At 40.3% G+C, this 20,023-nt stretch overlaps 1 protein-coding gene and 1 long non-coding RNA gene across 15 annotated transcripts in view; one reads left to right on the forward strand and one right to left on the reverse strand.

Moving 5' to 3' along the window:
- Positions 1-680: 680 nt before the first annotated feature.
- LOC144319116 (uncharacterized) lies at positions 681-2,569 on the reverse strand. The gene is made up of 2 exons (XR_013385017.1): positions 2,210-2,569; positions 681-954 (listed from the first exon to the last, which is right to left on the reverse strand). It is a non-coding gene; the product is annotated as an uncharacterized LOC144319116 (long non-coding RNA).
- Positions 2,570-4,310: 1,741 nt separating this feature from the next.
- LOC144319120 (phospholipid-transporting ATPase ABCA3-like) overlaps positions 4,311-20,023 on the forward strand; it is a 198,089-nt gene continuing 182,376 nt past the window's right edge. For 4 of the 14 annotated variants that reach the window (XM_077906919.1, XM_077906929.1, XM_077906923.1 and 1 more), the window contains exon 1: positions 4,318-4,436. The gene's annotated coding sequence lies outside the window, so the exon portion shown is untranslated. Of the gene's footprint in view, positions 4,437-4,489; positions 4,640-20,023 lie in introns of those variants that run through there. The other 10 variants (XM_077906932.1, XM_077906930.1, XM_077906926.1 and 7 more) reach the window with 9 other exon arrangements.

The raw sequence follows: 20,023 nt of genomic DNA on the forward strand, positions 1-20,023 counted from the left end.
TCCACTTTCACAATTCCTATACTTAGCTGGAGCCACGTTCCTTGCAAAGCGCTTAGGCGTCTAACTAGTCGTCCTTACCCGGAAAGAGGAGGCTGGGGTGATAGGGTGCAAAAGGTGGCAGGGCTCCTTTTTCCTTAAATTTTTTTCTGCTACTAGGAGATCTTAGACAAAAGAAGATAGTTATTAAAAACAAACAGGAAACAAAATACATTTCTTTTCGATTCTGCCGCTGTCTGGTCTCTCTTATCTCAACCTCCCTCCTACTCCCACTCCCACCTCCAGATCCCAGACTATCGTTTGCTTTAAGCTCACCCTGTTCTAGATTAACTCAACTAACCTACACCTTTTAAAAAGGGGGAAGCTCCCAGGACAAGATGTAAAGGCCTCAGTCACACAAAGAGCCAAAATGCCTAAGAATGCAGTAAGGTGACTTAGATCTTTTTTTTTCCCAAGGAGTTTATTCTAGAGAGGAGGGAATAAGACAGTATGTGCACAGGAGGGTAACCAACAGTGCAGGGCAGTAAATTCTAGCTGTCAGATCAGATAGGAAAAATGAATGCGTTTGATACTTCAAAGAAAAGAGATCATTCTGACGTTGATCACTTAGATAAAAAGGTTTTATGAAGGATGGGGGAAAAAATCAAGCCCCAACATAAAGTTAATGGTAACAGCAACAATGATAACAGAGAGGTTATTGATCTTTATTATGAACCAGATACCACACCATGTATTTATGTGCATCATCTGACTGATACAACAACCTCTGTGGTAGGTAGATGTTTTTAGCTGTGCTGCCATTTGAGGCTCTGAGAGGTGAAGGGCTTTGTCCTAGGTCACCCAACATATCAGCAGAAGAGTTGGGATCTGCTCTTGACGTCAGTCTCCAGAACTCTACTCCTAAAGGTTAAGAGATACAGGGCAGAGAAGAAGAGGGTACTTCCACGCAGGTGAAGCCTATGGATGGAGGAATGTTGTTTAGTTCTTGGGAACAGTGTCTTGCCAGACAGGGTTGAGTTGGAACAGGGGGCTGATGTCTGGGAGCACCAGAAGATAAAACTGGGAAAGCTTCTTGGAATCAGGAGGCTAAGAAGTGTGATTCTTTGGGAAGAGGTAATATGCCCCCAAACTTTGACTATTTAAAAAGATGATTCTTGCACCAACGTATAGGATGAAACAAAAGAGCAAAAATATAGTCTGGGAGACAGATAAGGAAGCTGGAGTGCTTGTGTTGTCACTTCCTTGATATTTGGGTTGGGAGCTGAGTAAGGCTTTTTAAATTAATTAATTTATTTTATTTTTTAGGAAATAGTCACATTGTAATAAAAGACAGTATATGAGGAAGTGTCAAAATATTTACCAATGAAATAAATTGTATGTCATGTACTTAGAACAAGTCTTGGCACCGATGAAATAAATTGTTTTATACTTAATACAGGTCTTAGCACAATATATTGTATGTCATATACTTAGCACAAGTCTTGGGATTACAGAAACATTTATGGACCATAACTTATGTTATTACTATTAAGTCTTATTTATTGGGTTTACAAATATAGAGGTATAAAGAAAATAAGGAGTTTGGTCTGTTATTCTTGAGGGGGAAAATCAAAACCAAATATTAAGTAAAAGAGATAGAAGAACCATTTGTTCATTTGTTTCCATTGTTAATTAAATTACTGAGCTTTGGTTAAGTAGAAAACTCCTGTATTTGTTTCTAGAAAATCCTGTAGGAATAAGACTAGTCGGCAAATCACCTCAAATCATTTTCCTTACAAAGCTTTGAGTGGCATCACCCAGGTCCTTAGTAAAGTATCACCCGGAAAATTGGTCTTGATTGAATTAATTCTGTTGGAGCCAATGACACAGGGTAGTCACTGGTTGTGAGGCTTCGGAATCTTTACAAAATGAGAGTTATGCGATATCTCTGGCTGGAGTCAAGAGTTATATGACCTAGCGGTTGAAGGGAATTTTTAGGTGACCACATATACCAGCAGCCCAGCTGCCCGGTTCTGTGGAGGCTCTAACACCTCATGATGTCTCTTTTATTATTTACTTCATATATTTTCTTAAAAATTATATTACCTTCTTTGGTTTTAGTAGAAGCCAAATTAGCATATGATTGGAGATTAATGTGCTGTTTTAGTCATTTTTAATTTGCATAAAAAGAAATGCATAACTATTTAAGAGATAGAGTCTGTGAATTACTTACAATCATTTTCCTTATATAGCTTTGGGTAAGGTTACCCAGATCCCTAGTAAAATTTAAGCTGCCAAACATGAAGATCTGGTTTGAGCTTAGAAGCCTGTAACCACCTTTGGAAGAAGTCCTCATAAAAGGGTAGGGCAGCCTTCTTCCTCCCTCACAGACTGGAGGTAGCAGCAATGGTTTTAGGGGGGGGCTTATTGGTTCTGAGTTCCAGGTGACCAGCACAAGTCTGATGTCCAACTGTAGAACATGATTTAGAATCTAGATTAGAAGCTGGTTTAGCAGGTATCGGGTTGTATAACAAACACCTCCTTGCCCCAAACATTCCAGCAGTAGAAGGAGTCGTTGAAGTTGTGATGTCATTATCACTTGGCTGAGGCTCTGGGGGATATAGCATGCTGTTGGGTCACATAGAAACAAATACCCTGTTATGCCTCGTTTAGAAAGAACTTTCATCTGGAATGGTTGTTAAGAGTGTTATATGCATTTATGGGTTTATGAAAGTGATTACAGTTGATCCTTGAACAACACAGGGGTTAGGAGCAACCAAAATACCCCTTCAAAAATCCGCTCCCAAAAACTTTTGACTCCCAAAAACTTAATTAACTACTGTTGACCAGAAGCCTTCCTGGTAACATAAGCATAACATAAACGTACCAATTAACATATAATTTGTCTTATATACTCTATTATAATAAAGCAAGCTAGAGAAAAGAAAATGTTAAGTAAATTATAAGGAAGAGAAAATACATTTATAGTACTGTACTATATATATTTTTTAAATTCTGGAGTGGACCTGTGTACTTCAAACCTGTATTGCTCAAGGGCCAACTATGTAATATTTTCCTACTTTAACTCATTCATGTGATGCATTGTAACAGATATCCTAATATCCCAATTTGTTTCTAAGGTTTTATTGGCATTCTAATGCCTTTTTTGATGAAATGTACATGCTGGATATACAGCTTGTACATGCTGGATGTAAAAGAGACTTCACCACTTTGACCCTGTTTCCTCTTCTGCAAAATCAGATAATATTAGTAATATTAGAGCCAACCTTCCAGAATTGTGATGAGGCATAATTGAAATCATTTTGTTGTTTAGCAGGTTAGTATTTAATAAGCATTATTAACAAATATCATGTTCATATTATTAGGTGTTATTGATTTTTTATTATTAAAATAATGAAAGTACTCTTAGTAATAATGACTTATTAGAGAAAATATTAATGAACTTATTAGGAATGTGGGGGCCAGTAAGCAAGTTGGATGTGTAACTCTTCTTTCCCTGTCCCCTGAGGCTTTGTCCTGGGACAAGGCAAGTCAGCTTCTGGAATTCTGGAAGTTCCCTGCTATCTCCTCCAACTGCCTGCCCCCCTAAACCTACCCCAGGGGTGGCCACTTGTACTTTTCTAGATTTTCTGCCACTACCATATTGAAGGTGACAGTAGGGCTGAGCTGTCACTAGGATGAGGAAAACAGAATGGCTAAGGTCCTCACTTTTAGTGCCAAATTTAAGGGACATATTCAGAACTCAAAATACACAGTACTGAAGATTTTTTTTAAAAAATATTTTAAATGATGCAATATTGAAAAAATGAAAACACCAAAAAAATCCATATTGAACAAAAATATCAACATTTTAAATAAAAACAGGGTCAGGATGACTGATTTTCCCTTTTGCGTTAGCCTCCCATAGAGCACCTCGTGGCACTTTTATATTTAATTTCTGTATTTTGAAAATTAATAACAATTTTTAATCTCGATTACTGAGTTGGCTTTCTCTTAAATGGTGTCGGCAAGGTGAGCATCTCACCCCTCTCCTAGTCTCTGTGGTTGGAGAAGTGTGGAACTGTGGGGTGGGCCAGGAGGAGGAAGCAGTGAAACAGTTGGGAACTGGGGAAGTGGGGCTGGCCCCTCCAGGCGTTGCCTGGGTGGTAGGAAGGGACGGGCTGGGGAGCTGGGGACTCGAGGGAGCGTGGGCGCATGCGCGTGGAGCCGCGCTGAGGCGGTGTGCTGGGCGCATGCGTGTGGAGCCGCGCTGAGGCGGTGCGCTCTGGGTCCTCCCGCCGTCAGGTAGCACGCTCCTGGACGCCCTGGCGGCCAACCGGTTGTGGGCGGTTGGGGAGGGCGTTGGGACGCGAGGTTGGTCTCGCGAGGACCACGCGCGTGCACCTGAGCGGCGGAGGTGGAGGCTGAGGCGCAGGTGTGGCAGTTTTGAGGCCCGAGTGGTGAGCGTGGGACCTGTCTGCCCCGGGCTCGTCCTGGCCTGACCCAGCCGGCCCGGGTCGTCCTCCCCCAAGTGCCGAGGCTGAGGCGGGGGCTGCTCCACCCACAGGCCAGCCCCTCCTTGTGCGCGCACTGACGCCCCCAAACCCATATGGCCACACAGCCCCCAAAACCAACGAACAGGAGAACCCACTGGAGACTTAGGGTTTGAATTTTAACTGTTAATCTTTTGTTTGTTTGTTTGTTTTTTGTTGTGGTAGCTTATTGGTTAGGAAGGTTTGTTGGTGGTAGCTTATTGGTTAGGAAGGTTTTGGGGAGCAACTGGGTGGCCCAGGGGATTGAGTGGCCTCGTTTTGGTTTCTGTTCCTGTCGCGGTCTGGGGGTTGTGAGAGCGAGCCCCACCCCACGGGGACCCCAGTGCGTGGGATTCTCTCCCTTCTCTTTCTGTTCCCCTCCCCCCGCACGTATGCTCACTCTCTCTGAAAGAAATCAATCTTTTTTTTTTTTTTTTTTTAGATTTATTTATTTATTTATTTGAGAGGGAGAGAGACCCTCAAGCAGATTCCCTGCTGAGTGTGAGCGCTAGAGGGGGCCTCCAACCTCACGACCCTGAGATCATGACCTGAGAGGAAACCAGCAGTCCAGAGCTCAGTGGACTGAGTGAGCCACTCGGGTGCCCCCTAAATAAATAATCTTTTTTTTCTTAAAAAAAAAAAAAAAGGTTTTGGGAAGGTACCCCAGCTTTGGTTTTATTTGAATGTAGTAAAGTGAATTAACCTTTGTGAATCTCAGCTATGATATAGGAAAATCCTCTTACCCATTTCATGGGGTTTTTCTTTTTTTACAACGAGGAAAAATTAACCATTCCTACCATTCATTCATTCATTCATTTATCTATCATTTCTGCCATTTAAAGTATTAGAACTGTGTGGCTTTTGTTACATTCACGGTGTTGTGCCACCATTACCAGTACCTAATTCCAGAACGTTTTTGTTTGTTTAGGACATGGTTTATCCTTAAAATAAATCCTGTGCTCACTGAACAGTCACTTGTGCTATTGCTTCATATCTGTAGTCTCTGGCTACCACTAATCTTTCTATCTCTATGGATTTGCCAATTCTAGGTATTTTACATAAATAGAATCATATAATATGTGGCTTTTTGTGTTTGGCTTATTTTACTTAACGTTATGTTTTCAGGGTTCTTGAGTGTTGTTATGTACCTCATTCCACTTTTGGATATACCACATTTGTTTATCTTTTCATCAGTTGATGAGATTTTGTGTTTCTACTTTTTTACTATCACCAATAATGCTACTGTGAACATTACATGATTTTGAATGGACATGTTTTTCTATTCTGTTGGGTGTATACGTAGGAGTGGAATTGCAGGGTCATATGGTAATTATATGTTTAACTGTTTTAGGAACTGCCGAAATTTCACAGCAGCTCTACCATTTTACATTCCTACCAGCAGTGTGTAAGGGTTCCAGTTTTCCAAGTTCTTGCCAAAACTTGTTTTATTCTGTTAAAAAAGTTGTTATTTATTTAAGTGGTATCTCATTATGGTTTCAATTTGCATTTCCCTAATGACTAGTGATGTTGAGCATCATTTTGTGTCCTTCTTGGCCATTTGTGTAATTTCTTTGGAGAAATGTCTTTTTATATCTTTTTTTCTCATTATTTAGTTGGTTTGTCATTTTGTTGTTGAGTTTTTAGAGTGCTTTATATATATTCAGTATATGAAACCCTTATCAGGTATGTAATTTGAAAATATTCCATTCATGAGTTGTTTTTTATATCCTTCGATACACAAAAGGTTTTGATTTATGATTGATGAAGCCAATTTATATTTTTATTTGATGTTCTAAGAATGTATTGCTGCATCCAAGTTATGAAGATTTATTCCCAATATATTCTTCTAGGAATTTATTGTTTTAGCTATTTGATCCATGTTGAATTGATGTTTGTATGTGGTCCAAGGCAATAATTTAACTTTATTCTTTTGCCTGTTGCTTAAATACTGTTTGTTTAAAAGACTGTTATTTCCTCATTGAATGATCTTGGCACCTTTATTGAATATCAGTTGACCATAGATACATAGGTTTATTTCTAGACTCCCAATTCTAATCCCTTGATTTGTATATCTGTGCTAATGTGAGTACCATACTGTTTTGATTATTGTCACTTTGTAGAAACTATTGAAATTAATAAGTATGAGACCTCAAACTTCATTTTTCCTTTTCAAGATTCTTTTGGCTATTCCAGGGTTCCTTGCCATTCCATATAAATTTTGGAATCATTGTGTTTATTTTTGTAAAAAGGCAGTTGGGGATTGATTGATTCCGTAGACCAATTTGGGAGGGGGGCGGGCACTGCCATCTCAACAATATTAAATCATTTAGTCTATGAACATAGGATGTCTTTTCATTTGTTTAGATGGTTTTTAATTTCTTATTTTCCCAGCTTTTTTGAGGTATAATTGATAAATAAAATTGTTGTATATTTAAAGTGTAGAATATGACGATTTGGTATACATATACATTGTGAAAGAATTCCCTCATTCAAGTTGATTAACACATCAGTCACCTCACATAGTTGCCCTTTTGTGTGTGTGAGAGAGAACACTTAAGATCTATTGTCATAGCAAACTTCCAATTGTACAATACGGTATTTTTTTAAATAATAAACTTATTTTTTATTGGTGTTCAATTTGCCAACATGCAGAATAACACCCAGTGCTCATCCTGCCAAGTGCCCCCCTTATAGTCATACCATAGATCCTCAGAATTTGCTCATCTTATAATTGAAAGTTTATACACTTTCATCAGTCTCTCCCTACTTCTCTCCACCTCTCAGCCCTTGACAATCTGGAGATTACACAGAACCTGTAGATAGATGGCTTTAGGCAGTCTCGACTTTTTAACAATAACATTTTCAATCCATGAACTTAGGATAGCTTTTCCATTTATTTGTGTATTCAATTTCTTTCATCAATGTCTTCATGTTTCAGTCAATGTATCTTTCATTTCCTTAAATTATTCCTAAGTATTTTATTGTTTTTGAGGTTATTGTGGCTAGGGTTGTTTTCTGTCTCTCTTGAACGTCTCATTTTGTTCTTATAATGTTTTTCTAATTCATTAAGTTATTTATCTGTATTCTCTGGAGATCTTTGAGCATCTTTAGAACATTTCTTTTGAATTCTTTCTTGTGCAGTTTATCTCTTTGGGGTCAGTTACAGAAAGTTTACTATGTTCCTTTGGTGGTATCATGTTTCTTCTATACTTTGTGATTCTAGTGGCCTTGCATATGCATCTGCACATTGGAAGAGGCGGTCACCTTTTCCAGACTTTATGGACCAGCTTCGGTAACAAAAGACCTTCACTTGGTGGAAGCATGTTGGGGTGTTTTGTGACAGAGTCTTGATGTGTGATGCTTATGACTGCTCTGGGTCTGAGGGATCTGGATGTCTTTTGGGGGGTCCACAGCATTGGGGGCCACCACTGCTGGAGTCTGCACCATTGACAACTATGTGGCCTTTGGTGAGCACCATGGGGGTTCACTTTACTTCAAGATAGGCCCATAGTGTGTACACACTTAGTGCTGGGGGCCAGCTGCTGGTTCCCAGGTAGTAGCAGGGGATGGTTGCAGACACACACAGTGATGGGAACCAGAGCCAACTAAGGATGCACTGGCAGCCCTGGATATGCTGATTGTTGGCATGCCCTCTGTGGCTAGTAGGATCATATGTCAAGTACTTACTGCAGTGGAGGCTGGTGACGTGAGTCTGGCTGTTTGAGTGCAGGTGTACAGCTGGTAGGGCTAGCTTCAGGTAAGCCCTGTGGTGCAGGCCAGTGCCAGGAGACAAGGCTGAAGCTGGGGGGCCTGGCTGTCAGTGTGCACTATTGTGGCTGCAGTATCTCCACAGCAGTGGAGACCAGTGTTAAGAATCAGGCTAGGGAGTGCAGGTGTGCAGCTGGAGGGGCTAGCTGCAGGTGAACCCAGTGGTGCTGGCCAGTGCCTGGAGATAGGGCCAAATCTGGACCCATAAGCAGCTGTAGGGGTTGTGGCTGTTGATGTATCCTTCTGTGGCTTTAGACTATTGGCTACAGGTATGTACACTTCAGTATAGGCTTGTTATGGGAAGGCAAGCTGGTGGCAGGCAGGTGCACAGCTGGAGGGGCTAGCCTCAAGTGTAAACATGGTGGTAGGGGTCAGTCACAGGGGGCCAGATTAGCATCTTGCACTTGTGTAGCTACAGAAGCCTGGAGTCAGTTCCTGGGATTTGGTGGGAATAGGGAGCTGGGGAGGGACTCAGGCATCTGGTATTTACAAATCCAAATACCTGTGGAATAAAAACTAGTGAATTCTGTAGGGGATCAGTTGGTTGTGCTGGCTAATATTTTCTTCAGTGGTGAAAGATGCTCATGTTGTTTGCAGAACAGGTCACTGAAAACCAGGGTCGCTCCTACTGCATCTGCTTGGCTATTACTGGTAGCCTCTCCTTTATTCTTTATCCCTAGCCATCTCTGTATGTATCAGTTTTGCTGGTCTCTGGGTGGGGTGAAACATATTCAGGTCCTTTGTGTGGTGCACCAAAAGATGGGGGAAGCGTGTTGCTCACCTTGATCTCCCTCACCTCACCTCACCTCATCTAGAAAGAGAGGGGAACTCTTTCTAGATGGGATACTCCTTCTTGGTACTGAGCAGTGCCAACCTGAGGGACTGGGATGATACAGACAAAAATGAATATGAATCTTGTTCTTCCTTCCCTTTTTCTGTGTTTTTTTTTTTCTCCAGGTTTTTGTTCCATTATATTCTTGAAGTTTCTTAAGTGGACTCCGGAGCGCTCCTAGAGCTATTTTTGTTCATGAATAGCTAATTGTTGATGTTTGTGAGGGAATGGAGAGGCTAGGGTTTCCTACTTTGCCATCTCCGTGATGTCATCCCTTCTTTTCCCCCCTTTTTTCTTAATGTAGGCATTCATTACTAAAAATTACCTCTTAGAACTACTTTTGTTGCATCCTATAAGTTTTGGTGTGTTGTGTTCCCATTTATATTTGTTTCAAGATTTTTTTTTTTAATCTTGGAGCATGGGTCCTAACATGGAGCCTAAACTCATGACCCTGAGATCAAGACCTGAGCTGAAATCAAGAGTTAGATGCTTAACTGACTGAGCCATCCAGATGCCCCCTCAAGACTTTTTTATTTCCCTTTTGATTTCTTCTTTGACCTATTGGTGTTTCAGGTGCATGTTGTTTAATTTCTATATATTTTTAAATTTCCACTGAATTTCCCAGTTTTCCTCTTGTTACGGGGTTTCTAGTTTTATACCATTAAGGCTGGAAAAGATACTTTATGTGATTTCAGTGTTCTTATACTTGTTAAAATTTGTTGTGTGACCTAACATATTATCTATCCCTGAAAATGCTCTGTGTATGCTTGAAAAGAATGTATATTCTTTTCATTTTATTTTTTTAAGTAGGCCAACATGAGGCTTCAACTCACAACTCTGAGATCAAGACCTGAGCTGAGATTGAGTTGGATGGTTACCTGACTGAGTAGCTACCCAGGCACCCCTGAGAAGAATGTATATTCTGCTGCTGTTTGATGGAATATTTTGCATATGTCCATGAGGTCCATCTGGTCTAATGTCCAGTTTAAGTCCCATATTTCTTTATGAATTTTCTGTCTGGATGATCTATCCCTTGTTGGAGGCAGGGTATTGAAGTCCCTTCTGTTATTGTATTGCTGACTATTTCTCCCTTCAGTTCTTCTAATATTTGCTTTATACATTTAGGTGCTCTGATATTTGGTGCATAAATATTTACAATTGTTATATCCTCTTAATTGATCCCTGTTTCATTATAAAATGATCTTATTTGTCTCTTGTTACAGTCTTTGGGCTTAGTCACCTTGTGTGCTGGGAGTATAGCTACCCCTGCCCTCTTGTGGCCACCATTTGCATGGAATGTGTTTTTCTATCCATTTGCTTTGAGCCTATGTGTGTCATTAAAGCTGAAATGAGTCTTTTAATCCATTCAGCTACTCTGTGTCTTTTGATTGGAGAATTTAGTACATTTACATTTAAAATAATTATTGATAAGTAAAGATTTACTTTTGTCATCTGATTAATTTTTTTTTTCTGTTGTAATTCCTTTCTCCCTTGTTCGCTCCCTTCTTTTATGATTTGATAATTTTCTGTAGTGGTATGCTTTGATTCCTTTCTTTTTACCTCTTGTGTATCTGCTTTAGTCTTTTGTTTTGTCATTAACATGAAGCTTACACAAAACAACAGTCTAAGCTGGTAACAACTGAATTTTGAATGCATACAGAAGCTCTACGTTTTTGTGCTATACCTTTCACATTTTGTGTTTTTGATATGTTTTGATGTCACAGTTTGCATTTTTTATATTGTGTATCCATTAATGAAATTATTGTTACCATTATTTTTAATACTTTGTGTTTTAACCATTATGTTAGATTAAAATGATTTATTTTTAATTTTTTAAAATAAATTGACTTTTTATTGGTGTTCAATATGCCAACATATAGAATAACACTCAGTGCTTATCCCATCAAGTGCCCCCCTCGGTGCCCGTCACCCAGTCACCTCTACCCCCCCGCCCACCTCCCTTTCCACCACCCCTAGTTTGTTTCCCAGAGTTAGGAGTCTCTCATGTTCTGTCTCCCTTTCTGAAATTTCCCACTCATTTTTTCTCCTTTCGCCTTTATTCCCTTTCACTATTTTTTATATTCCCCAAATGAATGAGACCATATAATGTCCTTCTCCAGTTGACTTATTTCACTCAGCATAATACCCTCCAGTTCCATCCACCTCAAAGCAAATGGTGGGTATTTGTCGTTTCTAATGGCTGAGTAATATTCCATTGTATACATATACCACATCTTCTTAATCCATTCATCTTTTGATGGACACCAAAGCTCCTTCCACAGTTTGGCTATTGTGGACATTGCTGCTATAAACATCGAGGTACAGGTGTCCTGCTGTTTCACTGCATCTGTATCTTTGGGGTAAATCCCCAGCAGTGCAATTGCTGGGTCGTGGGGCAGATCTATTTTTAACTCTTTGAGGAACCTCCACACAGCTTTCCAGAGTGGCTGTACCAGTTCACATTCCCACCAACAGTGCAACAGGGTTCCCCTTTCTCCACATCCTCTCCAACATTTGTTGTTGCCTGCCTTGTTAATTTTCCCCATTCTCACTGGTGTGAGGTGGTATCTCATTGTGGTTTTGATTTGTAGTTCCCTGATGGCCAGCGATGCGGAGCATTTTCTCATGTGCTTGTTGGCCATGTCTATGTCTTCCTATGTGAGATTTATGTTCATGTCTTTTGTCCATTTCATGATTGGATTGTTTGTTCCTTTGCTGTTGAGTTTAATAAGTTCTTTATAGATCTTATAGATCTATATAGTATAGATACTAGCCCTTTATCTGATAGGTCATTTGCAAATATCTTCTCCCATTCTGTAGGTTGTCTCTTAGTTTTGTTGACTGTTTCTTTGGCTGTGCAGAAGCTTTTTATCTTGATGAAGTCCCAATAATTCATTTTTGCTTTTGTTTCTCTTGCCTTCATGGATGTATCTTGCAAGAAGTTGCTGTGGCCAAGTTCAAAAAGGGTGTTGCCTGTGTTCTCCTCTAGGATTTTGATGGAATCTTGTCTCACATTTAGATCTTTCATCCATTTTGAGTTTATCTTTGTGTATGGTGTAAGAGAATGGTCTAGTTTCATTCTTCTGTATGTGGATGTCCAAGTTTCCCAGCACCATTTATTGAATAGACTGTCTTTTCTCCAGTGGATAGTCTTTCCTGCTTTCCTGCTTTTTTGAATATTAGTTGGCCATAGAGTTGAGGGTCCACTTCTGGATTCTCTATTCTGTTCCATTGATCTATATGTCTGTTTTCGTGCCAGTACCACACGGTCTTGATGACCACAGCTTTGTAGTAGAACCTGAAATCTGGCATTTTGATGCCCCCCGGCAGCTATGGTTTTCTTTTTTAAAATGCCCCTGGCTATTCAGGATCTTTTCTGATTCCACACAAATTTTAAGATGATTTGTTCCAACTCTCTGAAGAGAGTCCTTGGTATTTTGATAGGGATTGCATTAAATGTGTAAATTGCCCTGAGTAACATTGACATTTTCACAAGATTAATTTTTCCAATCCATGAGCATGGAATACTTTCCCATCTCTTTGTGTCTTCCTCAATTTCTTTCAGAAGTGTTCTGTAGTTTTCAGGGTATAGATCCTTTACCTCTTTGGTTAGGTTTATTCCACGGTATTTTATGCTTTTGGGTGCAATTTTAAATGGGATTGACTCCTTAATTTCTTTTTCTTCAGTCTCATTGTTAGTGTATAAAAATGCCACTGATTTCTGGGCATTGATTTTGTATCCTGCCACACTGCTGAATTGCTGTGTGAGTTCTAGCAATATTGGGGTGGTGGAGTCCTTTGGGTTTTCTATGTACAGTACCATGTCATCTGCAAAGAGGGAGAGTTTGACTTCTTCCTTGCCAATTTGAATGCCTTTTATTTCTTTTTGTTGCCTGATTGCTGAGGCTAGGACTTCTAGTACTATGTTGAACAACAGTGGTGAGAGTGGACATCCCTGTCATGTTCCTGATCTTAGGGGAAAGGCTCCCAGTGTTTCCCCATTGAGAATGATATTTGCTGTGGGCTTTTTGTAGATGGCTTTTAAGATGCTGAGGAATGTTCCCTCTATCCCTACACTCCCAAGAGTTTTGATCAGGAATGGATGCTGTATTTTGTCAAATGCATTCTCTACATCTATTGAGAAGATCATATGGTTCTTGTTTTTTCTCTTGCTGATATGATCAATCACATCAATTGCTTTACAAGTGTTGAAACCAGCCTTGCATCCCGGGGATAAATCCCACTTGGTCATGGTGAGTAATCTTCCTAATGTATTGTTGGATCCTATTGGCTAGTATCTTGTTGAGAATTTTTGCATCCATGTTCATCAGGGATATTGGTCTATAATTCTCCTTTTTGGTGGGATCTTTGGTTTTAGAATTAAGGTGATTCTGGCCTCAGAGAACGAGTTTGGAAGTACTCCATCTGTTTCTATCTTTCCGAACAGCTTTGTAGAATAGGTATGGTTTCTTCTTTAAATGTTTGATAGAATTCCCCAGGGAAGCCATCCGGCCCTGGACTTTTGTGTCTTGGGAGATTTTTGATGACTGCTTCAATTTCCTCCCTGGTTATCGGCCTGTTGAGGTTTTCCATTTCTTCCTGTTCCAGTTTTGGTAGTTTGTGGTTTTCCAGAAATGTGTCCATTTCTTCTAGATTGCCTAATTTTTTTTGGTGTATAGCTGCTCACAATAAGTTTTTAAAATCGTTTGTATTTCCTTGGTGTTGGTGGTGATCTCTCCTTTCTCATTGATGATTTTGTTAATTTGAGTCTTTTCTCTCTTCTTTTTAATAAAGCTGGCTAATGGTTTATCTATCTTCTTAATTCTTTCAAAGAACCAACTCCTGGTTTTGTTAATATGTTCCACAGTTCTTCTGGTCTCTATTTCATTGAGTTCTGCTTGAATCTTTATTAACTCTCTTCTTCTGCTTGGTATAGGATCTATTTGCTGTTTTTTCTCCAGCTCCTTTAGGTGCAAGGTTAGCTTTTGTATTTGAGTTATTTCCAGTTTTTGGATGGATGCTTGTATTGCGATGTATTTCCCCCTCAGGACTGCTTTTGCTGTATCCCAAAGATTTGGAACGGTTGTATCTTCATTCTCGTTAGTTTCCATGAATCTTTTTAATTCTTCCCTAATTTCCTGGTTGACCCTTTCATCTTTTAGCAGGATGGTCCTTAACCTCCACGTGTTTGAAATCCTTCCAAACTTCTTGTGATTTATTTCTAGTTTCAAAGTATTATGGTCTGAAAATATGCAGGGGATGATCCCAATCTTTTGGTATCAGTTCAGACCTGATTTGTGACCCAGTATGTGGTTTATTCTGGAGAAATTTCCATGTGCACTTGAGAAGAATGTGTATTCAGTTGCGTTTGGATGTAAAGTTCTGTAAATATCTGTGAAATCCATCTGGTCCAGTGTATCATTTAAAGCTCTTTTTTCTTTGTAGATGTTGTGCTTAGAATATCTATCTATTGTAGAAAGCACTGTATTCGAGTCTCCTAGTATTACTGTATTCTTATCTAAGTATGTCTTAACTTTGGTTATTAATTGATTGATATACTTGGTGGCTCTCATATTCGGAGCATAAATAGTCATGATATTTAGGTCCTCTTGTTGGATAGATCCCTTAAGTATGGTATACTGTCCCTCTTCATCCCTTACTACAGTCTTTGGGATAAACTTTAATTTATCTATATGAGGATTGCTACCCCTGCTTTCTTTTGAGGACATTTTTTTTTATAAATTTATTTTTTATTGGTGTTCAATTTGCCAACATATAGAACAACACCCAGTGCTCATCCCGTCAAGCGCCCACCTCAGTGCCCGTCACCCAGTCACCCCCATCCCCCTCCCACCTCCCCTAGTTCATTTTCCAGAGTTAGGAGTCTCTCATGTTCTGTCTCCCTTTCTGATTTTTGAAGACTATTTGGATGGTAAATGGGGGATCCCTGGGTGGCGCAGCAGTTTAGCGCCTGCCTTTGGCCCAGGGCGCGATCCTGGAGACCCGGGATCAAGTCCCACGTCGGGCTCCCAGTGCATGGAGCCTGCTTCTCCCTCTGCCTGTGTCTCTGCCCCCCTCTCTCTCTCTCTCTCTCTCTCTGTGTGTGTGTGACTATCATAAATAAAAAAAAATTGAATGGTAAATGGTTCTCCAACCCTTTATTTTCAATCTGTAGGTGTCCTTACGTCTAAAATGAGTCTCTTGTAGACAGCAAATAGATGAGTTTTGCTTTTTTATACAATCTGAAACGCTGTTCTTTTGATGAGATCATTAAGCCCATTCACATTTAGAGTTACTGTTGAAAGATATGAATTTAGTGTCATCATAATACCTATTCAGTCCCTGTTTTTGTGGATTGTTTCCTTGGACTTCTCTTTCTTTTACAGGGTCTCCCTTAATATTTCTTGCAGAGCTGGTTTGGTGGTCACATATTCTTTCAGTTTCTGCCTATCTTGGAAGCTCTTTATCTCTCCTTCTATTCTGAATGAGAGCCTTGCTGGATAAAGTATTCTTGGCTGCATGTTCTTTTCATTCAGGATCCTGAATATATCCTGGCAGCCCTTTCTGGGCTGCCAGGTCTCTGTGGAGAGGTCTGCTGTTAACCTAATACTTCTCCCTATAAAGGTTAGGGATCCCTTGTCTCTTGCTGCTTTAAGGATCTTCTCTTTATCTTTGGAATTTGCAAGTTTCACTATTAAATGTTGGGGTGTTGATCTGTTTTTATTGATTATAGGGAGAGGTCTCTCTATCTCCTGGATCTGAATGACTGTTTCCCTTCCCAAGTTACAGAAGTTCTCAGCTATGATTTGTTCAAAAACACTTTCTTGTCCTCTGTCCCTTTCAGCGTCCTCTGGAACCCCAACTGAACGTAGATTTTTTCCTTCTGAGGCTGTCATTTATTTCCCTTAACCTTTCCTCATTATCTTTAATTGTTTTTCTCTTTTTTCTCAGCTTCCTTCCTTGCCATTAACTTGTCTTCTATGTCACTCACTCGTTCTTCTACCTCGTTAACCCTCTCGTTAGTACCTCCAGTCTGGATGGCATCTTATTTAATTGATTTTTAATTTCGGCCTGATTAGATCTAAAGTGTATAGTCATGAAGTCTCTTGAATCCTTTATGCTTGTCTCTAGAGCCACAAGTAGCTTTATAATTGTGCTTCTGAATTGGCTGACATTGAATTGTAATCCAAATTTTGTGACTCTGTGGGAGAGAGGACTATTTCTGATTCTTTCTTTTGTGGTGAGTTTTTCCTTCTAGTCATTTTGCTCAGTGCAGACTGGCTAAGAACAAGTTGTACTGGAAAAAGGAGAAAAAGAGAGAAGAAAAAGGAAAAAAAAAGGTGTGGGGGAAACAAACAAAAGAAAAAACAAGGTGGAGTATCCTCTGATTCTATATACTGTAAATCCCTCAACTTCCCGTGGAACTTTCCAGTGCTGCTTGGTCAATAACTTGCTCTTCCCCTGTCCTTCCAGCTGGTCTTCTGGGGGAGGGGCCTGCTGTGCTGATTCTCAGGTGTGCACCTGGGGGAGTTGCCCTCCCCCCTGCCAAGTGCACAGCTCAGTGGGAGCTGTTTATTCTGTGAGGCCCCTGCTTGCTGGCGGCCCTGCTCAGTCCCAGGCACAGGGTGACACCAGGAGGAACAACAGTGGCAGCGGCCAGCTCTCCAGCCTTGGAGTCAGCTCTTGCAGTAACTACCACAGCTCCCAGTCAGCAAGGGCCTGGATGCTCTGGATGCATGAGATGGAGGTGGGGGGTGGCACTGATCTGCACAGCTCAGGCCTGTCAGGCGGCAGGAGCGTCCTTACAGTCCTGTGTCCCCCTGGCCTCCGCCTGTCCTGGAGGTGCGCCGGATTCTGGCCTGTGTCCCCCGGCGCCCTTGGCTCTGGGGCCTGCACTGCTGGAATTGCTGTCCCGGGCCGCACAGCCCCCTCCTCGCAGAGCTGCCACCTGAGCTGCCGCCTGAGCTGCTCCCAGGGCCCCACTGGGCGCCAGCTCCAGCCCCTTAGGGAGCTCGGCGGCGGTGTGTGGCATGCTTCTCTGGGGCACAGGTCCTCTGTTGGTGACCCTGGGAGCCTGAGGGCATCACTGCCCATCCTGGGATCCTGCCCAAGTTCCCTGCGCGCGCCTTTCCATCCGGGAAGATTGGTGAAGCTCCTGCTTCTCTGGGACTGGGCTTTCCTGTCCTGGAGGCTCTTGCCACCCGGCCTTAGCCCGGCTCCTTGCAGGCCCCTCCCTCTTGAATGCGTTTTTATTTATTTATTTTTTCCCCTCTTCCTACCTTGATAGAAGCGCAAACTCTTCTCACTGTAGCATTCCAGCTGTTCTCTTTAAATCTCAGGCCGATTCGTAGGTTTTCAGGATGATTTGAAAGTTAACTACGGAAGTTGGTGGGGACAGGTTACTTGGGACCCTACTCTTCCAACATCTTGCCCCACCTCCTCCTCTTCTGATTTTTTTTTTTAATCTTCTGATGTTTTTTAAAGAGTTTTTTATTTGTCTTAAGTTTTTATCATGTTTGATTATGATGTGTCTAGACGTATCCTGTTTGGGATTTGCTCAATTTCTTATATCTACAAGTTAGTGTCTTTTACCACATTTGGGAGATTACAACCATTATTGCTTTAAAAATCTTATCAATGTCACACTCTTTCTCCTGTCTTCTGAGACTCTGAAAATTGTATGGTAGACTATTTTTGTTGCCCCACATAATCCTGAGGCTGTGTTCATCTTTTTAAATCTCCTTCTCCCCTGTTGTGTTCATATTGGATAATTTCCATTGCTCTTTCTTCAAGTTCACTCACTCTTTCCTCTGTCATCTTCATTCTGGTATTGAGTCTTGTCAGTGAGTGTTTTATGTCATCTTCATTCTGCTATTGAGTCTTGTCAGTGAGTGTTTTATTTTGGTTATTTTCAACTCTAAATTCTTCTTTGTTTTTTCCTTTCATCTTCTTTCTTTGCTGATATTTTCTACTTTAAATTTTGTTCCAAGAGTGTAATTGTCACAAAAAAAGACTGTAATTGTCTTTCAAGCATTGTAATAGTAGTTGTTTTAAAGGTTTTTTTTTTTTTTTTTTTTTTTTTCAGGTAATTCTAACATCTCTGCCGGCTTGGCCTGGGTCTATGATTGCCAGATTTAGCAAATGAAATACAGAGTACCCAGTTAAATTTGAATTTCAGATAAAGTATGGATATTTTAGTATAAGTATGTCCCCCCAATATATTTGTCATTTATCTGAAATTCAAATTTAACTGATCATCCTGTATTTTATCTGGCAACCTTACTTGGTTAAGTTTAAGCTATAAGTTCCAACTCACCTCTCTGGGCTGTGGTTGCAATGTCAATACAGTTTTTAAAAAATTTTTAATTTGAGAAATTGACAGTGGTTTCAAGCACAGGAACAACATAAGTATTGTTTTCTAGGACATGTTAAGCTGTACTGTAAGACTTTGGGATATTACAAGTCTTAAATATTTATTTATTATTGAAGTATAGTTGACACACAATATTAGATTAGTTTCAAGAGTATAACACAGTGATTCAACAACTCTAAATATTATTCTGTGGTCACCATAAGCATAGCTACCACCTGTCAGTATACCAACACTGTTACAATACTATTGATTGTGTTCTCTATGTTGTGCCTTTCATTCCTGTGACTTATTCATTCCATAACTAGAAACCTGTACCTCCCACTCCCCTTCACCCATTTTTGATCATTTCTCTCTCCTCTTCCCCTCTGGCAACCACTAGTTTGTTTTCCATATTTATGGGTCTGTTTCTGCTTTGTTTGTTTTGTTTTTTCACTTCCACATACAAGTGAAATCACATGATACTTGTCTTTCTCTGTCCGACACATTTACTTAGCATAGTGTCCTCTAGGTCCATCCATGTTGTCACAATCAATTGTTTTTTAAAACTTTGCTTTTGTCTCTGGATCTTCCTGGATCTGAGTCATTCATCTCAGTGATCAAAGTGATTAGCATGCTAACTGGGATGAGATCAATTTATGCTCAGACCAAGGGTGAGCTCCTCCTATCCCTCTGTCTCCCTTGTGCCTTTAGGTTCTCTTAGGTAGTCTTCATCTTGGTCTTCTGGCTGGAAACTGTGCGCATTACCATGAATGCTTGCCACTGGAAATTCAGAAGCATTTGAGGTGCTCTTCTTTGCTGCATTCCCTGGTTACTCTTGCTAGTTCACTCACTGAAAGGATGCAACACCTTTTAGTACTAAGGCAATACTCACCACATCCGTCCCTCTCTTTAATATGTCTTGAAGTCCAATGCTAATTTTGAAAGCCCTGTAAGACTGTAAAAGTGGTGCATAAGAAGGAAATTCTGGCACATACTGCAATATGGGTAAACTTTGAAGACATTTTTATGCTAAGTGAAATAAGCTAGTCTCAAAAGGACAAATACTGTCACAAAGAAGTGATTCCACTTTTAGGTACCTAAAGGAGTCAAATTCATAGATACAGAAAGTAGAATGGTGGTTGCTAGTGACTAGGGGGAAGAAGGAATAGAGAGTTGTTATTTAATGGCTATGGAGTTTCAGTTTGGGAAGATAAAAAATTTCTGGAGATGGTTAATGGTGATGGTTGTGCAACAACATGAATGCAATTGGTGCCACTGAATTGTACAATTAAAAATTGTTAAAGTGGCAAATTTTATGTTATGTATATTTTATTGCAATTTTTAAAAAATGGCATAGCCTTTTAGCTACCCTCTCCATAGTGGCAAATCACCCCAGGTCAATACCTTATAATGTAAGTACTATGATTTTTCTGATTTTACAGATGGTAGGCAGCTATAGGTTAATTATTTTGCTCAAAATTTTATAGCTTGTGAGAGAGTTAAGATCTGAACTCAAACAGCCCAACTTTAGATTCTGGGTTCTCATTTACTATACACTACTAT

The sequence above is a fragment of the Canis aureus genome, chromosome 8, assembly GCF_053574225.1.
Source record: "Canis aureus isolate CA01 chromosome 8, VMU_Caureus_v.1.0, whole genome shotgun sequence".
NCBI classification, from domain to species: Eukaryota; Metazoa; Chordata; class Mammalia; order Carnivora; family Canidae; genus Canis; species Canis aureus.